The 18532-nt window shown below is 36.0% G+C and overlaps 1 long non-coding RNA gene across 1 annotated transcript; it reads left to right on the forward strand.

The window, feature by feature from the left end:
• The first annotated feature begins 2696 nt into the window (after positions 1 to 2696).
• Positions 2697 to 3799, forward strand: LOC113277257. The gene is made up of 3 exons (XR_003324818.1): positions 2697 to 2742; positions 3368 to 3443; positions 3707 to 3799. It is a non-coding gene; the product is annotated as an uncharacterized LOC113277257 (long non-coding RNA).
• The last annotated feature ends 14733 nt before the right edge of the window (positions 3800 to 18532 follow it).

The raw sequence follows: 18532 nt of genomic DNA on the forward strand, positions 1-18532 counted from the left end.
TGATTTATATTTAATCTAGGGTTTACTAAAATGATTTGATTTTGCTTGTTTTGTTTTTTTGCAGGATTAAGTTGATTTCTTTGATTCAACTATGGAGGAATCAGGATCAACACCAGTAAGATATTTTTCCTCAAGAATTAGAAAAATAGGATTCTAAAATTTGCAGTCTTCTTTTACTAATTCGTTCAAGTGATTGGTACCACTGTGTCAATTCGTTCTTTTAGCTCTAGCTGAGAGGACATCCAGTGAATTTATCTACTCCTTAATTACAGAATACTTCTTTGTGCATATAAAGTGTATCATCTATCATCCATCCAACTCGAAAATAATTAGTATCTGTATATGTTTTTTTGCATATAAAGTGTATCATCTTCTTTGAATGCACTTTGATATGCTTTTTTTACATGTTATCTGATTTGAATTTCTGCCTTGTTTATATTCAGGCTTCCGTTAACTCAAATGCATTGTTGCCACCATTACATCCTCCTCCAAGATCTTCTAACGCCTCTACTGAAGTTAGTTCAGTTGCAAAAGTACCAACTGCTGGTGAAGCTCCATCTGCACCAGCTGCCAATGTTTCCGATGCTGGTACCATCACTGTCACTGCACCAGCTTCTAAGAAGCAGAAGAAAACTTCATGGGTTTGGGATCACGTTGATCTGGACCCTCCTCCTTCGATAATGGTAACTTGCAAGAAATGTAAACAGAGAATGAAAGCTGACTCTTCTACACATGGGACCGGCTCCTTGAATAACCATTTAAGAAAGTGTCTGAATCTTATTCCTAAGGATTCTGGTCAGTCGACTCTTTCTTTTGAACCTGCTAGGCTGGGAGAAGATGAAAAGTTAGTTGCTGTAACTTTTTGTCAGGATTCGTGTAGAAAAGCATTGATTATATTCATCATAGTGGATGAGCAGCCTTTTAGAATAGTTGAGGGGGAAGGTTTCCGAGAATTTTGCAAGGTACTTGAGAGTAGATTCAAGATACCATCTCGTATCACTGTACGGAGAGATGTTATGGAACTGTTTGAGTACGAGAAAGTGAGATTGAAGAATTATTTCAAGGTTAATAAAGTCAGAGTTTGCCTCACCACTGACACATGGAGCTCACTTCAGAATTTGGGATATATGGTTATTACAGCACATTGGATAGATGCTAGCTGGAAGTTGCACAAGAAGATCATTAGTTTCATCCAAATTGTAGGTCATAGCGGTGAGACTATTGGTAGGATGATAGGAACATGCTTGTTAGATTGGGAGATCGAAAATGTGTTTACTATAACTTTAGATAACGTTTTTGCCAACGATGTAGCTATAACATATCTGCAAAACCAAGTACTCAGAAAGAATTCAGATTTAGTGAAGGGTTTCTTACAAGTGAGATGCGCTGCTCACGTCCTTGCTCTTGTTGTAAAGCATGGAATGAAGGAGTATGACATCTCAATTAAGAGAATAAGGGCAGTAGTGAAGTATTGTATGAGTTCTCCTGCAAGATTGAAAAAATTTATGGACTGTGTCACTTACGAGAAGATTGAATGCAAGAAGGGTTTGGTCCTATATGTAGACACCCGTTGGAATTCGACATTTACTATGTTAGACTCAGCTGAGAAGTATCAGCCAGCTTTTGAGAGGTTAGAGTATGAGGACAAGGCATTCAAGAAGAAGTTCTGTTTTGTTGAAAGTCAAATTCCTTTAGTTTCTTCTACTTCTAATACTTCCACCGTTGATAACCAACCTGACTGGGATGTGGATGAAAACCAAGATGCAGACTTAAGTTCTGATGAAGAAGTTATTGCTAATGCAAAGAGAGGAAAGAAACGCAAGAGAACAAGTTCTGATAAGGCCCCATCAGCACCTCCTTTGCACGCGCCATACCCATCAGATTGGTCGTATGCTAGAGCCTTCGCGAAGTTTTTGAAGGTATTTTTTGATTTTACTGTCAAGTTCTCTGCTTCTACTCATGTTACTGCACACGAATTCTTGTTTCATGTGAGTGTTATTCATCGAACTTTAAACACATGGGCAAATCACAAAGATACATTTCTTTCTAGCATGGGTCTTAAAATGCAAAGTAAATATAACGAGTATTGGGGACGTTATGAAAAGATGAACAATCTTATGTTTATTGTTGTATTATTGAATCCACAAGATAAAGAATTAGGATTGAAGTTTCTTCTTGGCCAGTTAGGAATTGGTGGTGGTTATTTGAGAACAGAACTAATGGATCTTGTAATGAGGGACTTTAAAGCACTTTTTGAAGAATACTGGGATGTCCAAATGAGTGCTGGAAACTCAACAGTTGTAACAGATAGTAGTGGTGGTAATACTGTTGGCGCTGAACCAGATGATGAAGGAGATTGTGCTGCAGCCGCCCTTATGGCAGAGAGAGCAAGAGAAGAAGAGGAAAGTTTTGATGATGAAGGAAAAAATGAGCTGGAGACTTATTTGAGAGAGAAACGAGAACCGCGGAAAGAGAAAGTTTCTTTTGATATCTTAGGTTGGTGGAAGACGAACTCGACTAGGTATCCTACTTTGGCACTAATCGCAAGAGATATATTGGCTATACCCATCTCTTCAATGGCATCTGAATCTGCCTTTAGCACTGGGAGGCGTATTCTCGATCCATATCGAAGTTCTTTACTTCCCACAACAGTTGAGGCATTGATTTGTGCTCAAAATTGGTTGAAAACGCCGATTGATCTTGATACTTCTTCCTTGGGACCAGAAGAGGAAGTTAGTTCAGGTATTATTTCATTTGTTAATTTGTTTGTAGTATAGCAGTTTAGCTTATTGATGACATACCACAAAATGTTCAGATTATCTAGTTCATGTATGTCAGCTTATGGGTGACTCATAAAACTTCATATAATTAGCTCATAAGTCACATATAGGAATTATAGATCATTCGCTTTATTTTGTGAGTTGTAAGGTCAAAGATCAAGCTTTATCATTTCAAATCATTAGTTTAGAGTTTGTGATACTTATCTTTTGGAGGTAAAGCAACAATTCCAGTGCTTGCTGTAACTCTCTGGATTTTGCAAGTGGACTGGATTTCACCATTTTGAAATGTTTATCATGCTCCTGAGATTTAGAGGCTGGATCTAAACAGTCAAAATTGGGCTGGGGGATTTAAGTTGCAAGAACTGTAACTCTGTTGTATGCTATTGAGAGATAAATCTTTTACTTCTGAATTAGTTCTAGCCAAACAATTGAATTCAGTTTCTCTTTTACTTTGATTAAATTTAACAATCATCTCAGCATCATCATTAATTTCTTCCCTAATTGAATTTCAGAAAATCCTAAACAATCTTCAATTTTTTCTCTTTCAACTCACTGTATACTACTGATCGTGCATTTGTTCATTGCAGAATTTTTGGACTCTCTCTCTAAATCCATGTTCGTAAACATAACAGATGATGATGTTGAGGACTAAGGAGTACCAAGGTAATTCATCTCACCAATTGAAAGCATGTTTTCTTTGGATTTAATTTAAAGTCTTAATGTGCTAATTTAGTGCCTCTTAAACCTGTTAAGTTATTACCTGTTCAGTTAGCAAAGAAAGATACATTTTCCTCCTGATGGTGTGTTTGCATGTCACGTCTTTTCACTGTTAGCATTTTCATGTATTGCTTGCCATCATGATTAGTGGAAATATACGTGAATTAGATTCTAACTACCAGTTGCTTGCCATTTTCATATACATGCAGTCAGCAACCCTGGAAAGTCTGAAGCTATCAGTTGATTTTGTGGATGCATAGCTGGAAAGTGTCGATGTTGTTTAGATGTTATGGAGACTGTGGATCTTTTGAATTACTAATCTTTATCTTTTGAATTGTGTTTAAGAATGTTATGAATTTGGATTGTGTATGGAATGGGAATGTATGTAGCCTGTAGGTAGGTTTGAAAATCTTTAAACCATGTTTTTTTTTTCTTAGATTTGAACTGTCAGTTTCCTGAAACTGACATAGCAGCCGGTTAACCGATAACCGCTGGAATAAACCGAAACCGGCTAGAACCATTAAGAAACCGAACCAATGGTTAATGGATTGGTTTGGTTCATATTTTAAGAAACCGATAGTATTGGTTTCGGTTTTGGTTTGGCTAAAAACCGAACCAAAACCGACCATGAACAGCCCTACACACAAGGTCGCAGCTGTTGCCAACTTAAAATTTGTTTGACCGAACTTGACCAATTTTGCATCATACTGCATTTTACTGTGGACATTACTTGTTAGTGCGGATGAAGATATGAACCTATATTATAAATTCTGAGCTTACAGTAAGTCCTACTCTAAAAATGTGGCTGTAATGGTGGCCTCAAGTGTCAGTCAGTAAAAAATATTACCCAGTTGCAGAGTGTAACATAGACATGTCAGAGTTGGTAAATACCTTGCCAGTTGAAGCAAACCAGACTACCTCTTACAGAATGAACAAATTAAAATAAGGTGAGAAGAGCTTTTAGCGCTAATGGTCGAGGATAAAATTTTCCTAGTTGAGAAAATCAATCAAATGGTTTTTTTTTTTTTGTAAGTTAAGTGCATTCAAAAGAGCTAATTTAGGGAGTTAGTAACCCTTACATCATGATAAGTAGAGTCATCCAATGTAGGATTGGAGATATCCATCCTAACATTAGATTTATCTACTTCAAGAGCATTTTTAATACAAAAAGGAGGAGTTTTACTCCAATTCAAAGTCTGCCTAAAGGATTTAGCCTCCTTGGCCAAGATATCTGCTGCATTATTTGCAGCTCTAGGAACATAAAAAAAAACCTAGAAAATTTTGACAAAGATTAAATTCACTCTTGACTTCCTCCATTATGGCTTGATTCTGCCATTCAATTCCTGATTCTTTTCCATTCAGATAGTCAATGAGGTTTTTGCAGTCTCCTTCAACCAAAAAGTTGGCCAGTCCATGTTCAACTGCCCATTTCGCTCCTTGTCTCATACCTATTGCTTCCGCTTCTTCAGCGGTAGAAGCTGATATTGGTCCTGCTCGGCTTTGCTCAAATTTACCTGCATCATTTCGGAGAATTAAGGAAAAACATGCAGGCAAAGTCTTAGAATTCCAGGTTGCATCTATATTGATCTTTAATTGATTTTTCTTTGGAGGGGACCTTATTTTTCACCTGAGTAATAGAATGATTACTCCAAAAGTATAAGTATCTTTGGATTTCTAAACTTAAATGAGCACTGGATTGTTTAGTTTTTTCAAAAACCCTACTGCATCTCTCCTTCCATATGTACCAAGCTTTTGTTAAAATGAGCTCTATAGAGATAGTTGGGTTTAATTTTCCCATCCATTGCTTACAGATATCTAGGAAGGTTGTAGAACTATGAAAACATGGTACTACAGGATTTGGTTCAGCAGCGTAAACAACTTTCGCATAAGGACAAAAAATCAGAATATGTTCTATAGATTCCTCTTCAGTGCACCCAAAAGAACAGTAAGGATGAACATCTTCCATAAATTTGGATAATTTCAAATTTGTTGACATGGCATTTTGTAAGCATTTCCATGCAAAAAAATTTATTCTATCAGAAATATCTTGACTCCAAAGTCTTTTCCAGAAAGAATCAGGTTGTCCTAAGTTATAATGATTCACAGTTTTCTCATTCAATTTATTGTACATGGATTTAACAGTAAAAATACCAGACTTAGTAAGGAGCCATCTTAAAGCATCAGATTTGCCTTTTGTTATCCTAGTATTAATAATCTTTTCAGCAATATGACTAGGGAACATTTCCAAAATTAAAGTAGAATTCCACTTCTCTGTGATTGGATCAATAAGATCTTTCACAAGTGTTAAATGGTTGTTTATGACTGTTTTCCAATTTCTAAGATTATTTTCCAAGTTAGGGATCCACTTTTCATCCCAAATATTAGTATTATTACCATCCTCTATTTCCCAAATGTTATTTTGTTCTACTAATTCTACACCTTTATATATGCATTTCCAAATCCAAGAGCTAGTTGTTGGCTTATTTGCCTTGAAGGGTGAAGTGTTTCTAAAATATCTAGGTTTTAATTGAGAAACCCAAAGTGCTTTTGGTTCTGTTAAGAGTCTCCAAGCTAGTTTAGCTATCATAGCTAGGTTAAATTTATGAGCATTCCTTAGGCCTAACCCTCCCTTGTGTTTAGGTTTACAAAGACAAAAATAAGATCTAGGATAGTATCCCTTATAGTCTGTTTCTTTGCCCCTCCAAAAATTTCTCTATAATGCATCTATTTTATTAGTAATTTTCTTAAGTAGTATAAAACAGCTCATTTGATAGCTGGCCATACTAGCTAAGGTTGCTTTGTTTAGGAAAAGTTTGCTTGTTTGAGCAAGCATTTTTCCCATCCAAATTTTTATTTTATTTTCCATTTTAGAAACTAAATCCTCAGACAGTTTTATTTTTGCCTTAGTAATGAAAATAGGGGTTCCTAAGTAGGAGTCTAGGGGGTTAATTTTTTTTATTTTTAAAAGTTTACTTATCATTCTTTGATGTTTAGGTTGTACTTTTTTACTAAAGAATATCCCAGATTTCTCAAAATTTATTAGTTGCCCTGATGCTTTGCCAAATGAGTCAATTAGGGCCAGAATGTTGTGACATTCCTTTAAGTCTACTCTAATGAATAACAAGCAATCATCAGCAAAAAAATAGATGTGAAATAGGACTATTCTTAGGGGTTATTTTTACACCATTTACTAACTTCTCTTCTTCTCCTGCTAAAAGCATTCTGGAGAAGATCTCCATACAAATGATGAATAAGTATGGAGATAGAGGATCACCTTGCCTGAGTCCCCTAAAAGGTTTGAAATACTCTCCTGGACTTCCATTGAGTAAGACAACAATAGAAGAGGTAGAAATACACTGGTAAATGAGGTTACAAAAGGTATCATCAAAGCCAAATGCTTTCATAGAGGACATCAGGAAATTCCAATCAATTTTTCCAAAGCCTTAGACATATCAATCTTTATGCCCATTCCAGCATGTTTAGCCTTCTTTTTCTTAAAGGAATGAATTATCTCTTGAGCAATTATGATATTGTCAGAGATTTGCCTTTTAGATAGAAAGGAATCTTGGAATGGAGAGATTAAAGAATTGAGAAGAGGTTTCATCCTATTTGATAATATCTTAGCAATGATTTTATAGATAGTGTTGCAAAGACCAATTGGTCTGAAACCACTTGGATATTTAGGGTGCCTACTTTTAGGGATTAAGAATAAAAATGTTTTATTGAATTCAGGGTGTAAAACACCTGTTTCAAACAAACACTGAATAGAAGAAACAACTTGATCACCCACAGTTTCCCAATTTAGTTTAAAGAAACTGATTGGGAGACCATCTGGGCCAGGGGACTTGTTTGGTTTCAATTTTTTTATTACTTGCCAGATTTCCTCAACAGAAGGAATAGAGTTAAGAGCTACATTCATATCAGGGGTAATGCAAGCAGCTATGTTATGGAAGATCACAGGGTTAGGAGAAGGAGCAGGAGAAGGGACAGAGAAAAGATTTAGTATGGAATATCCTTTATCTCAAGGCATTCTATATTGTTCCACTTTCTTCTTTTTAGAGTTTCGGTATGGAATAATTTAGTATTCTTCTCACCTAGCTGTACAAGGTTATCTCTAGATTGTTGTTTTGCTATGTCTTCTTGAGTTGCATAGAGGTTTTCTAACTGAGAAAGTTTTTCTTTAATCTTGGCTTCCTTTTGGTAGACAAAATTAGATTTGTTTAAATTGTCTATTTGGACTAGTAATTGTTTCATTTGCTTAGAAGGGAGACCAACGATGTGTTTTCTCCAATAATATAAGTTAGTTTGAACAGTCTTGAGATTCAAGATCAGAGAGTTTGTAGGATTCTCATTTATGATATGGTTCCATGATTCTCTGATAGTTTGAACACAAAAGTTATCCATTTGCCAGGTATCGTAAAATTTAAATGTGGAGGTTGTTTTGGTAAAGGTAGTATCTAGGTTCAAAGTTATAGGTCAATGATCAGAACCTGCAGCCACAAGATGTGACAATTCATTTTTGGAATTTATCATTCCATTCTATGTTGGCTACAGCTCTATCAAGTCTTTCTTGAATGTTAGTTGTCATATCTCTATGGTTATTCCAGGTATATTCATAACCCTTGAAACCTATGTCACTGAGGCCTGCCTTGTATAGAATATTTTGATAGTAATCACAATCTGTCTTCTTGAAAGGTAAACCTTCTAATTTATCATCCTGACTAAAGATCATATTAAGGTCTCCAAGTAAAACCCATGGTATTGAGGTTCTATTAACTTGGGTGGCTATGTCTGAGAGGAAGTCTCAAGCAACATTTCTATTAGAGGGATAAGGACTTTCATAAAAGCAAGTAAGAAGCCAAGGAGAGGAATCACAATTAGTTTGAACTAGAATGTTTATCATATTAAGGTTCCATTGTACTATTTCAAAATAAAATCCATCTACCCATACTATTGCTAAACCTCCGGCTAACCCAACCGGATCTACTATATGAGTGTTGGGAAATTCATTAAGAATTATTTTGACTAGGTATCTTTTAGATTTTGTTTCAGACATGAAGAGGATTTCAGGTTTATCATTATTAATCAACTGGTTTAAATGATTTTGCGTAAAGGGGTTACCACACCCTTGAACATTTCAAGCAATGATTTTCATATTGCAGAAAGGGAAAGTGAACTAAATTCTAGAATGTCAGGAATTTTACAGTAGGTGACTCTATGATTCGTATACTCTTCCTAATATGTTACGGTTGAAATTAGAGCTAAATTTTATGCTTATGTCAAAATAAAAGCAATCATGTAATATAGTGCAGTAGTAAAGAGTCAAGAATGCATCAAATAAATCAAGATAGAAGCTATTATGGTTACCTGATTTTCGATTTTAGGCACTGATGGGGAATCTAGAAAGAAGGGAATAAGTACGTAATCTTCCGTTGACTTATTCTGTTCTTTGAGATTGGAACCATATTGGTTGAATGAATGCAAATTGTCAGCACTAGAAACCAAAATTCGAAGCTCTTCAGATGAAGAAGATGATAAGAAATCAGGGACTGATAAAGAAAATGCTGATTTAGGCTGAGTTAAAGGTGATGCAATATGTGGGTGCAATGCAATTATGCTAGAATCCGGTGATTTAATATGAGATGCAATAGAAGAAGATGCAATGGATTCCACAGAGAGAGAGGAGGGGAAAGGTGTTCATTTGCATCTACAAAGGGGGGAGAAGAGAAAGATAATCTGCGATTAACTTGAATTGGTTCTGGTTCAGGCCTAATGGTTTCCGGAGTAGCTAATTCTTGTTGCAAATAAAAATATTGTTCCGGGCTACGGTGAATAGGTTCCATATCCCTGATAACTCTATGAGTCTCAGAGTTTCCCGATTCCATTGATTCAGAGCTTGATCCATGAAGCAGAATGAAATTTTCAGGCAAGTTAAATGGGAAGTTTCTCTTTCCTAAGATTGAGTTAGACGCTAAAGGCATCTCTTCCTCATAAGTTACAGGACCTAGAACTTCATACTCACGATTAGAAACAGGCTGATGCAAGAGAGGTTGCACAGGAAGTGGATGTTCTTCTCTGTAAAGCTCGTATAAAGTCTCTCTAGTTCCAGGAATGGCCAAAAACTTCTCTACTGAACCCATTTGCCCATGAGCATCAACAGTATCTTGCGGATTCCAGATTTGTATCAGAGTATTATCTAAGACAAAAATATCATCAGCAGGCCCCGGAGACGACATGGAGATATCATAAATATCTTCTAAAGGTCTGTGCTGAAGAATGGCACACTGATTAATCTTGTGACCAAAGCGGTTGCAGTGAGAGCAAAAATTGGATGGTAAGTTGAGATAAGAGAAGTATAGTTATCTGACAGAGTAATTAGCAACTATAACTAGGAGATTCCTAACTAATGGCTTTTCTATGTTAACCCATACTAAAGCTCTTGATTCGCAGTCAAAGCTGCCTTTTTCAACTCTACTTACAATTCCAGTCCTGCTTGTTATCAAGCCAATGCGCTCACCAACTCTGTTTTCATGCTTAGTGTTTGAAATACACGCCCATAGTGGGATTTCTTTAACCACTTCAGTCGATATTTGCATACCTGGGAAGGCCGAACGAGCTGACATGACATTACCATAAGGGTACCAAGGACCATTCACAGCTATCCAGTTAAGGTCATCAGCAGTATGAAACGTGATAATGAACAAATTTAGATCCACCTCTCTGATTTGAAATCCTATGTTGAGCCCCCAAAAATGACGAAGAACGCTTCTAATATCCTCAGTTTTATAGGTTTCGATTGAAAAAAATCTAGCTAAGATACTGTTCTCTTTAATACCAAAGTCTCTCATTAACGCAGGCGGAGTAGGTAGAATACCAAATTTGTATAGTTGGCATATATTTGAGCTACGGATATCCCACTGAGATGTTTATATAAATTGTAATCACTCATAATGAATAAGAAAGATGAAATCAGAAATAGAATGGAAGAGAAGAAGTAAATGCAAGAGAAGAGAGATAGAAGAAAATAATACAGAGTATGAGCAAAGCAAGAATTGCTTAAGTAAGTAAATAATGTCCGAAAAACACCCACAAATTTGAATTCTTGAAAAACTCAAAAAAGTATAAAGAATGAGAAGTTTAAGGATTAAACCTCGACCAATCAAAAACCGACAGTAAAAATATAAAGGTTGCTAGCTTTCAAGGAGCATTTAATTCAAAGATGAGAGATCAAAAAGTAGTTCAAAACGGAGACAGGAATTACACAACAGAAATCGATAGACGCATAAAAAAGAGCATCTAAGTCAGAATGACTAAACCACACGTTAAACCAATAACAGGTTAAAATAAAATTATAAGCTTTCTATCAAATTTTTAAAAGCCTATAGAGGGGTAGGGATTCTATGAAAAGAAATATCAAAACACAAAGACAAGACAAGGGATGAGAAAAGATAATAGCTAGGCAAACGGCTTAAGAAAAGTCTAGGATAGTCTGAATCCCATCAATGCACCGTTCCATTAACCAACGATATATAGAATACGAAGAACACAAGAAGATAAGGGAGTTGAATGAGTATTAATTCAAACGTAAGAAATTGGCAACAAAGATAATGCGGAGTAAAGACCAAGAGATCGCTGGACTTATAAATTTGTTCACTGCTACCAGAAAGCAACCCACAGCTAAGAAAATTTAGAGAAGAAAAATAAAAGATAGAAATGGCATGCAATCATTTTAGGATTGTTGGAAAAACGATTAATAAAAATACTTTTTAAAGATTTTAATTTAGTGTTTCTTTTGTGAATGAAAACTTATTAGTCCCACATAGTGAAGTTTCCACTCTTTAGTTGTTTTTAAGAGACTATATAAGATTTTTAGTCCCACATAGGGGAGGAGCTCTTCTTAACTTGAGTTTGTCAATTATATAAACAAATTCACTTCTTTTGTAAAAGTATGGAAAAAAAAGGGGTTGCTATATATTCTAGAGGGACCCCTATATGGTAAACGGGTTGCTCTATATTTTAGAGGGACCCCTATATGGTAAAGGGGTTGCTCTATATTTTAGAGGGACCCCTAAGGGAAAACATGGGAAAGGGGTTTCTCTATATTTTAGAGAGACCCCAAAGGGGATTCTCTATATTTTTAGAGAGACCCCCAAGGGAAATATTTGGTATTGCTTTCTTTAGCATTCGCGATTTTCCTTAATGTTTTTTTCGGAGTTGCCAAGCTCAAGTTGAGCATCTACTACATATGCTAGTAGTAGGTGTATTAGGGTGTTTTATCCTGGAGATATCCGTCCTGTGAGGGCTGTAGCATCACTCTTGAGTGTATCCGGGCGCTAATGTCTTAAGGACAGCGTGTTGAACACGCGACTCACTCTGTTTTCCAAAGTTTTTCCTTGTTTCTGTTGTGGAGATATGGGGAGCTTGTTCATTTCGTCAAAGCAATCACTTCCACTCTAAAGGAGCTAAATATCAATAACTTTTTGCTTATTTGATTTTTCTTTGTTTTTGATTATTGCACCCAACAATCTTAAGACATTAGTATTTGTAATAATCGAAAATGGTTGGTCTTGTGAATCATGGATGTTAATTGTGGAGTGAAAAACAAAAAACGAATTTTTGGTCAGCTGTAGAGTTTCGAATTTATCTCTCAACATAGAAGGAATTTCGATGACCCCTTTTGACAAAACTTAGTAGACATCCAGATAATTACCCGCGTAAAATTTCAGAATTTTTGGAGTTGTAAAAATACTTTTTTGATATTTTACAAAAACAGAAAAACGTTTCTGAAAAATTCTGACAAGCAGAAATTTGTTGTTAACTAAATTAATTTTTGTGGGGTAACCATGAGTTTTTTGAAACGCTGATTCAAACGAAGTTTGTATATCTAGATGTTATCTTCAAAACTCATATTTTACTTTCTGATTTGGAATTGTGATTTGTGAATAAAGGTGTCATCTCCGAGGGACATGGCTAATATCCGCATGTGGTTGGAAACAAATCTTCCAAAGATGGCAAAGGTGAGAACATCGAACACAACACTAAGCGTGGTCTTCATAATAAAGGTATGTTTCGTAAACCTGAATCTAGAGTTACTTTAATTAAGGGTAATTTTTATGTTTGTAAATTCCTAGCCATATGGCAGTAAATTGTAGACAACGTAAAAACCTTAATAAGTAATAAGTTAATGCTAATTTAGTTGAAACAAACTAGAACGTGTTCAGTGGCATGATGTCGGAAGTTATTTTAATAACCAATGAGAGAGATATTGATGGGTGGACTTTGGAGCCACTAAGCATGTTTGCTGAAACAGAGACCTTATTCACCTCCTATTAGAGGATAGGGGATGTCGAGAAACTCTATATGAGTAACTCATCTGCAACAGAGGTTGCATAAAAGGAAAAGGTCGAGCAGAAGCTCATATCTATAATATTCTCACATTGAATGAAGTTTTCATGTTCCGGGCATATGCAAGAATGTTGTATCTTTTTATGTTGTAGATGATAAAAGATTGAAGATCTTAAGTGAATTTAGAAAACTTGTTGTAACTAAGGGCAGTGATTTTTTAGGCGACGGTTATAAGACTTAGGGTCTTTATAAGCTTAAAGGAAAATCTGATAAAATGAACATAGTTGATTCTTGTGCTTTCTTTTGTGTGACTTTGACATGTAAATTATAAGTCAATGCGTAAACTGGATAGCATAGGATACATACCTAAATTTAATTTGGATATTGAACACAAAAGTTAATTTCTCGTAGAATCAAAATATGATAAAAAAACCTTTTAGCAAAATGTTCATAGAAATTCTAAACCCTTAGAATTAATTCACTCGGACCTAGTTGACATGAATCCGGTTCAAACTAGAGGTGGTAAGAAATGGTTTATTACTTTTATAGACGACTGTACTAGGTATTGTCATATATATTTGCTTAGAGGTAAGGATGATGCCTTAGAACCTTTAAGATGTATAAAATTGAAGTTGAAAACCAAATGAATACTACCATTAAAACCATTAGGTCTGACCGTGGTGGTGAGTATAAAATTCCGAAAAGAGATTTCTGTGTAAAACATGGCATAATACACGAAGTTACCCCTCCTTATTCACCTCAGTCGAGTGGTGTAGCTGAACGTAAGAACCGTACCCTTAAGTAGATGATGAATGCCATGTTAATTAGTTCAGGATTACCTCCGAACTTGTGGGGGGAAGCTGTCCTCTCAGCCTGCTATATCCTGAACAGAGTACCTTTTAAAGGATCAGATAAAACTCCATATGAACTGTGGAAAGGTAGACAACCTTATTATGCATACTTCAAAGTGTGGGGGTGTTTGGCTAAGGTTGTCATCCATAAACCTAAAATAGAGGACCCAAAAATATAGCTTCGTCCATAACATTTACCGAAACCCCACTCTGCTAAGAAGCTTCATTTAGTGAAATGGAAAAAGTCCGTCTGAAGCAGACTTGGGATCATGCTAGTTTACCTCCGGGAAGTAAGACCATAGGATGTAAATGAGTCTTTAAAAGGAAACGTAAGATAGATGGAACTGTGGAAAAATTATGAGGCTAGGTTGATATCTAAAGGATATAAACTAAAAGTAGGTGTACATTTCCTTGATTCTAATTCGCATGTGACAAGAATTACTTCCATTGGGATGCTAATTGTTATTACTGCCATAAACAACTTAGAGATACATCAGATGGATGTTAATACAAATTTTATAAAGCCGTGAATTAGATAAAGAAATTTACATAGACCAGCCTGAGGACTTTGTAGTGAAAGGTTGTGAAGACAAAGATTGCAAGTTGAACAAATCTTTGTATTGTTTTCAAATAAAGCACATAAACAGTGACATGATAATTTGATCATGTGATTATGAGTAGTGAATTTAAGGCAATGAATCTGACAAGTATATTTGCAAGTAACTTGTTAAGGATGCCTATGTGATTGTATGCTTGTATATTGATGATATGCTAATACTTGATATAAACGTAGATATAATTAATTCCACTAAAACATACGCTGAATGATAACGTTGACTTGAAAGACTTAGACCTTATTGATGTAATCATAAGGATGAGGATTAGAAGATAATCTAACATTTATAGTCTTAGTCATTCTCATTGTGCTGAATTTGTGCTTATGAGATACAATCAGTCTAATTGTAAGCATGCCTTACTCCGTACGATTCTTCTTGTAGATTCGAGAAAAATAAGAGTAATGGAATATCTTAACTTGAATACTCAAGAGTTATAGGATGTCTGATGAATTTAATGAACTGTAAGAGTCCAGTCATTGCCTATATTGTGAGTAAGTTAAGTATATATACTTGTAGTCCAGAACAAGAGCATTGGGATGCGCTTAATAGAGTATTATGGTACCTAAAATACTCTATTACCTTTTGTTTTATTTATGAAAGGTATCTTGTTGTCCTTGAGGGACTTTGTGATGCAAACTGGATAGTTGACTCAGAGGAGTCTAAGTCTACCAGTGGATATGTTTTCACTCTAACAAGAGGGTTTGTTTCTGGAAGTTTTTCAGACAAACATATATTGCTCAATTCATTATGGAATCTGAGAGTATTGCGTTAGATAAAGCACGAGAGAGGGCCGAGTGCCTAAGATGATTTTTAGAAGACATTCCTCTCTGGCATAGGCCTGTGCCAGCTATATCTATACATTGTGTTAGCCAATCTATAATAGTTAAAGCTAAGTAATAACTAATCTCAATCGGCGTTATTTTCATTGATTGGATAAAGTCCAAGGAGAATTTCGCGCAACCTTTGACGAAAGTTTTGTACAAAGAGATAGTCAAAAATGCGTCGAGGGGGTTGGGGCTTAAGCTCATATATTAAACTTACCATGAAGGATACTCAACCTTGCTAACTGGAGATCCCATGATCAAGGTTTCGAATGAGAAACTAATTTGTGGTGGGTAAAGGTAAACACTATCAGAGATTTTCATTCTCTGTCCCTTCCCTATGGTGTAGACGTGATAGTGTGACTGCATGTGGAGGATGACTTTTTAATAAGTCTTAATGAGTTCTATAGTTTCAATTTAAGATTGAAGTGGGGTGTAGCAGTAAACACTCTTGATGGAATTCACCTATCTGAATGGGGAAGTGGGTCGCTTCCTATGAGAATATGAGCTGATTCTCTAGAGCATTCTGAGAAACAGGATAAGTCCAGGGCCAAAACGGACACAACGGCACGAGCTTGGCAGCAACCTTGGAGATATCATGCGTGGTTATTATCGCGGATTACACCAAACGCTAGCAGTTCAAGACATCGCTTTCACTGTCTAGCAAGTAGTTCCGGTAATCTCTCACTAAGCAAAGGTTCAAGACCTCATGGACACCTCTGCCTATAGTGGTATTTCCTGTTTTTCGTTTTTATCTATTTTTAATTTATTTTGATAAAATGAGTTTTATGTTGTTTTTATGGTCTTGCTATTACTAGTTCTTAGGACCTAAGGGTCATTAAGGGTTCACTAGTTCATGATTTTTCACTTTGGTGAAAGAAACCTTTAGTCTCACTTGTGAGAAACTAAAGATGAAAGATCTTTATACTATTATGATTTATGCAATCCATAGTATGACCCTGAGATCAACACACTACTGTGTGAAGGAGAGGACGTTGAAATGGCTAGTATGAATTCAACATGCACTATCTGTCTGTCTGTTCAGTCAGTTCGGGTCGTGAGATTGGGTTGTTGATTTACCAAGATCTATCTGTGTTTTTCACGTTTTATTGAGTTTTCATTCATGTGGGGGATTGTTGGAAAAACGATTAATAAAAATACTTTTTAAAGATTTTAATTTAGTGTTTCTTTTGTGAATGAAAACTTATTAGTCCCACATAGTGGAGTTTCCACTCTTTAGTTGTTTTTAAGAGACTATATAAGATTTTTAGTCCCACATAGGGGAGGAGCTCTTCTTAACTTGAGTTTGTCAATTATAAATTCACTTCTTTTGTAAAAGTATGGAAAATAAAGGGGTTGCTCTATATTCTAGAGGGACCCCTAAGGGAAAACATGGGAAAGGGGTTGCTCTATATTTTAGAGAGACCCCAAAGGGGATTCTCTATATTTTTAGAGAGACCCCCAAGGGAAATATTTTGTATTGCTTTCTTTAGCATTCACGATTTTCCTTAATGTTTTTTTCGGAGTTGCCAAGCTCAAGTTGAGCATCTACTACATATGCTAGTAGTAGGTGTATTAGGGTGTTTTATCCTGAAGATATCCGTCCTGTGAGGGATATAGCATCACTCTTGAGTGTATCCGGGCGGTAATGTCTTAAGGACAGCGTGTTGAACACGCGACTCACTCTGTTTTCCAAAGTTTTGCATTGTTGATGTTGCGGAGATATGGGGAGCTTGTTCATTTCGTCAAAGCAATCACTTCCACTCTAAAGGAGCTAAGTATCAATAACTTTTTGCTTATTTGATTTTTCTTTGTTTTTGATTATTGCACCCAACAAGGATTCCTTTAGGAGCTCCAATATCATCAACTAAGGCCATACGATGTCAAGAGGGCCAGTTGCATCGACTACAATATTATAGATGCACAGTTTGTCAACGGGAAGCGTTTTTATATCCCGCTCGGGCACAGAGGCTGGATTTATGTAATTTAAGCCCAGCAGAGAAAGAAAGGTTGGGAAAACAGGCTATCAAAGACTTGCATACTGGATTGGCTACCGGCGTATCAGTAACCTCTACATACTTCTTAACAGAGTATCCACCAGGCATGGATTATGCCCATGCACATGAAAAATCCGCAATATATCAACAGGAACGAGAAGGGGGATTAATTGAGGTAGACGATTCGGATGAAGAGAACCAAGGAGCGTAAAAACAAGGGAGGAAAAAAACCACAAATCAAGCAGATGAATAAGATATTTAACGTTTTATGTGTTCGGTTATCTAGTAGCTTAAAAAAAATGTCTTTAAATTTCTAGTTTCTGATTGTTTTATCTTCGTAGTGTTCTAAATGTTTCCGTCAGTTTCTGTGTTAATCCTAGTTTCTGATTGTTTTATCTTCGTAGTGCTTGTAACTCAGTAAGCATTAGAGGAGAAGGAGTTTCAGCAAAAATGGGAAGAGAAGAAGAAAACTAGCCGTTGGAGAAGGAGAGATGGCAGAGCGAAAATGATAACGCCTGGATACTTAAAACAAGAACAAAAATCAAATGTTTGATTCCCAAAAAAAGAGTTGCACCAGATCCTAGAAATCAGATCCAAAATCCAGAATTCCTTCTAGACTGGAGCCATAGTATTTGTCCCTTCAACTCTTGTTTTTTACTCATTAAGTTTGTCTAAGAAGACTTGACAGCCAAGTTGCCAAAAAAAAGTCTTTCTTAATCATGAAACATGTTATGCCTATACCAAACAGCTCATTGAGCAGTGATATATTAGAATCTAACAGTTCACAAACAAAACTATAAGAATAAGGATTCTTAGCAAACTCTTTAGGTATCAAGTACCACTTCCTAAATGCCATAAATTATGCCTGTAAGTCAACAAAGAACAACACTTATCTACCAGGTTCGACAATTCAACCTTCCCTGGTCACACACACTCCTAGATTCGCCAATTCAACCTTTCTCTTGAGGAAACCTCTGCTAAACCTTGTCAAAACTGAAGGTCGCTAAAATCACAGCTCGCAATTTGCTGAATGGCAGTTAATGGTATTAAGATACATGGATGTAAGTTTACTAGCATAAGCTAATGAGGTGTTTCTGTAAAATCTCAGTCGATACAATTCTGTCAAAATTCTAATTTTTGACCATATGGGCGAAAATTGTGTTTCAATGTTCAGATGAAATAAGAAATGGAAAGCATAAAAGACCATGATACAATCTCCGATCGAAATGCTACGGGGAGTTGGTATAAATGCTTCAAGATTGAGGTATCTCATATTTTTACGCTAATACCGCAACAGAGACAAGATCGTCAACAGCAAATTTTGCACCGACTGCAGTCATGAATGGTAGTTAATGACAGAATGGAAACGTGCTATCACAAAGAACTCTGCTTGTACATTCTTGT

This window comes from Papaver somniferum, chromosome 5 (assembly GCF_003573695.1).
Source record: "Papaver somniferum cultivar HN1 chromosome 5, ASM357369v1, whole genome shotgun sequence".
Lineage (NCBI taxonomy): Eukaryota > Viridiplantae > Streptophyta > Magnoliopsida > Ranunculales > Papaveraceae > Papaver > Papaver somniferum.